Here is a 4475-nt window from a genome sequence, read left to right on the forward strand (position 1 = left end):
CAGTGAGGAGGAGCTATAAAGTAGTAGACCCGCACATGAGGATGGGTCTTGCCACTAGCAGTTCATCATGTGGGCTAGCTTAATACTTACCCTCTTTAGTTGTTATCCACACCCTTATTTCATAGTTAAGAAAGCCAAGATTCCTAGGAATCAAGTGACTTGCTGAAGATGCTAATCCTAAATTACTACTGCATTGTAACAATTCACTTTATAATTTAGTGGCATAAAACAATCATGTTATTGTATGGACTTGGTATTTGAGAAAGGTTCAGTTGGGCCATTGTCTCTTAGGGTCATTTATAAGGCTGTGGTTAGATAGCAGCTAAACTGAAACACTTAAGGGCTAGAGCAGCTAAAACCTGGTCTCCCTTTCTCTCTCAAGATACACTGATATCAAGGTATCTATTTATAGCTCTTTTCTGACTGGAACCATGGAGAGTGTGGAAGAGAAGAGAAAGAAGGTTCCAGCTTTGCCAGAAATTTTAAGGAGAAGCAAAGGAATTTCACAAAGTTGCAGATAAAGCATCAAGAGAAAGAAGTTTGCCCAAAAGATGCTTCAAAAGGAGGAAGCTTACTGATGAAAAAGCTAAGCATTATTACAAGGAAGGTGTACAGAACTGAGATTCGAATGGTTAGGATAGCAAGAAAAGCTGGAAACTTCTATGTACCTGTGGAACCGAGACTGGATTGGTCATCAGAATAAGGTATCAATGGTGTGAGCCCAAAAGTTTCAAAGGTATTACAACTTCTTCGGCTTTGTCAAATATTCCATAGCACTTTGTTAAGCTCAACAAGGCTTCAGTTAACATGCTAAGGATTATGGTACAATATATATAGCACGGGGGGTACCCAAACCTGAAACCAGTGAATAAATTGAACTACAAGGGTGGTTATGGCAAAATCAACAAGAAGCAAACTACCTGACAGACAACACACTGATCGCTCAATCTCTTCGTAAATATGGCAGCATCTGCAGGGAGGTGGGTCTGATTCAGGTCTATACTGTTGGAAAACATTTCAAAGAGGCAAACAACTTCTGATGATCCTTCAAATTATCTTCTCCAAGATGGGGGAAGGAAGATGACGACCTCCCATTTTGTGCAAGGTGGAGATGCTGGCAAGGGAGAAGTTCAGATCAATAGGTTTATCAGAAGGACGAACTAAGGTATCTACCATGATTATTTTTGTCATCTGGTCAGTTAATAGATGACTACTTTCAAGTTGAAAAAAAAAATAAGGCTATCTATTTATCTACCCACCTAACCCACTTACCTACCTATCTAGAGAGAGAGAGAGAGTCTCAGAGCTTCTCCATGTGAGCTAGTTTGGGCTTCCTCATAGCATGGCAGCCTCAGCACACTTGGATTGCTTTACACAGTGACTCAGATTTTCAACACAAGTGTCTTGCAAGCAAGGGGAGCTACATCACCTTTTCTGACCTAGCTTTTGAGTCACACAGTGTATTTCTATCACATTCTTGGTTTCAAGAAAGTCACAATCTACCCATTTTCAACTAGAGGATAATTCAATTACACCTCTTGATGTGAGAATGGGTGGGATGACAGATACTGTGTGGTCATTCTTGAAAACTATCTGACATAGGTGGTTATGTGACCAATCCAGAATTCTCAGTGTGGGCTGTTTTGTGTCAAACTCTGCTCACCCGGCCACACTATATACCATTATCAAGGCTCCACGTGTGTGTTCATGTAGTAATTGTCCAAGGAAGCAGGTTTCTCAGAAAAGAGTAAATGAGGGGAAAAGAAGTGCACAGAAGGGTCAAACCACCTTGCCCACCAGCCCCCACTGTGCACCTTGGTTTGGGGGGACCCCACATCCATGCCTCCTCCCCCCGCTCCAAGCTGCAACGCCTGTCCCCGCCCACCACATAGAGGTGGGGTATGGAGCCCTTGGCCTCCACCCCATGGGAAGCTGCAGTACCTGGGGCAGATCCAGCACATCCTTCACTGAAGGTTCCAGAAGGATGAGAGCGCTGGCACCAGCATGCTGTGGTGTTTGGCACGCAGGCGCACTACAGCCTGAGAGATGAATTTCCTCTGCTGATAACAACACATATATTCTGAAAGAGTGTTTTGGAGGAGTTGCAGTGGTTTGTCAAGGGCTTTACAAATGCTAAGGAACTGTCTCCTAAGGGAGTGAAAATCTGGGAAGTCAATGCCTCCTGAGACTTCTTGGACAACCTGGGATTTTCCAACAGAGAAAAGGGGATTTAGGTCCAATTTATGGCTCTCAGTGGAGAAGGCATTTTGGGGCAGAATACAAAGATGAGGATTCAGATTATTCAGGTTAAGAAGTAGACTAACTGCAAAAGATGTTTCGCACAGTTGAAATCAAACTCAAGGACAGAAGAATTATCTTGTGTGGTTGGAATCCAAAAGCACTTCCTTTTATGGCCCTATCTCCCTGCCATGCCCTTTCCCAGATCTCCATGGTGAGCGGTGAGCTGTCCTGCCAGCTGTACTGGAGGGAAGGAGACATGGTTTTGGCTGTGCCCTTCAACTTGGCCCTCCACACCTGGCTCACTATATGATCACACACATCACAGGCCTGAAGCCAGGTGACTTCATACATATTTTGAAGATACACATATTTGCCTGAATTATGTTGAACCTCTAAAAATGCAGCTTCAGTGAGAACCAGCGCCTTTCCTGGAGCTCAAAATCCTTCAAAAAGGTGAGACGATCCATGACTTCAAGGCTGAAGATTTTCAGATAAGAGGGTACAATCTTCACCCAACTATTAAAATGGAAATGGATGTCTCAAGTGCCTTTAAAGGAGGTGTTCCAAGGAGATGCAGTCTTTAAGGGTTGGACCAAAAGCCCAGGGAAAGTTCATTTGCCCTAAAGGAAGAAGGGATTAGGTAAAAACTCTATTGGTGACCGGCAGTTGTTGTTCATTAAATTTTAAGGATGTTTCCTCTAGCAAACATAACCTTGAGTTCTCTTAGTAACAAAAGGCTAGCTGAGTTTGGCTAGCTTACCAAGGACATGTGAAAATGCTGAGATTGGGAATAAAGTCAGAGAGTGAAAGTTTATATACTCTTAAAAACATACGCATGCATTTCAATCCCATATTTTTATGAAGGCCAGTGAATTTCTAGAATTATATATAAACTATTCCCCTAAATTTGAGCAAGCTGATTAACACCAGTTATAGTAACATACAGTTGTGTTTATAAACATTTAAAGTTATGTTTGCTTTATATATTGCTATAATAAAGGAATGTTCTGCAAAAAAAAAAGTCTAAATGATTCACAAGGGTTAGTTATTAGAATTAAATTTTAATTACTCTTCCCTAAAGAACTGGTAAAAACTTGATCTAATATGAAAAAGATAATTTTTCTTTTTGTTTCTTTTATGGATTTCTCCGCTGTGGGTCTTCAGCTGTCTTACCTAAAGCTATTCTGTGCTGGGATCTTGTTTTCCTCATATTGATGATTTCATTGTTGCAAGAAAATGCTTAGTTTTTCCAATGCATGTGTTCAAGGGTCACCTTCAGTTCTGTAAAGAAGGTATGTCTTCCCTGGACAGCACTTTGCAAAATCCCTACTACTAGCATTTATTAATGGAGAATTTAACCCTTCTCTATTTCTTTGTCCGTCCAATTTGGTTCCCTATGTCTGTATCTATGACCTGGTTCAACACTGTTGTTCTTCCTCTTTGCAAAGGGGAGGTTTTATAGTATGTGCCTTTATTGGGTAAAGTAACTTCCTGTTGGGAACCTAACTGAACAAGAACCCTACTTAGCAAAAACTAAGATGTCATGTCATCTCCTATTAATACTGCTCACACCCTCCCAACACGCACACATCATGCACTATAGCTAAATGGCAGTTTAATAACTTCTTACCTAAAGATATGCAGAAGGCTTGTACCTCGTCTTAGAACATTTAGAATACCAAGTGAGGTACTGGAAGAAAAACTTAGATATAGGAGCAAGGCCCAAGAATGAGTCTTTATGAGTCTTTATGAGTCTTTAATGAGTCTTATGATCCAGGCATGGCTCTAAGCACATTCCATATATTAACTAACTTAAATCTCACAACAGCCCTTTGAGTTCTATTTTTGTCCTTATTTTGTATATGAGTAAACTGAGGCACACAGAGGGCAAGTGAATTCCCAGACTCCCTCAGCTACTAAGTGACAGAACCTGACTTACACAATACACAGCGCTCACCACAACACATACTCTCCCCAGTCTCCATCACCCAGCCACTCCATGCCTCCCACCCCCCTCCACTCCAGCAACCCTCAGTTTGTTTCATGAGATTAAGAGTCTCTTATGGTTTGTCTCCCTCTCTGGTTTCTTCTTGTTTCATTTTTTCCTCTCTTCCTTTACGACCCTCTGCCTTGTTTCTCAAATTCTACATATCAGTGAGATCATATGATAATTGTCTTTCTCTGACTGACTTATTTTGCTTAGCATAATACCCTCTAGTTCCATCCAAGTCATT

General features: G+C 41.3%; 2 pseudogenes across 2 annotated transcripts; both read left to right on the forward strand.

The window, feature by feature from the left end:
• The first annotated feature begins 431 nt into the window (after positions 1-431).
• LOC308352636 (large ribosomal subunit protein uL30-like) lies at positions 432-1164 on the forward strand (annotated as a pseudogene). The gene has a single exon. The product of its transcript is annotated as a large ribosomal subunit protein uL30-like (transcript).
• Positions 1165-1839: 675 nt separating this feature from the next.
• Positions 1840-2825, forward strand: LOC308352451 (thymidylate synthase-like; annotated as a pseudogene). Its single transcript has 2 exons — positions 1840-2297; positions 2400-2825. The product of its transcript is annotated as a thymidylate synthase-like (transcript).
• Positions 2826-4475: the final 1650 nt, after the last annotated feature.

This window comes from Martes martes (genome assembly GCF_963455335.1).
Source record: "Martes martes genome assembly, chromosome: 11".
NCBI lineage: Eukaryota > Metazoa > Chordata > Mammalia > Carnivora > Mustelidae > Martes > Martes martes.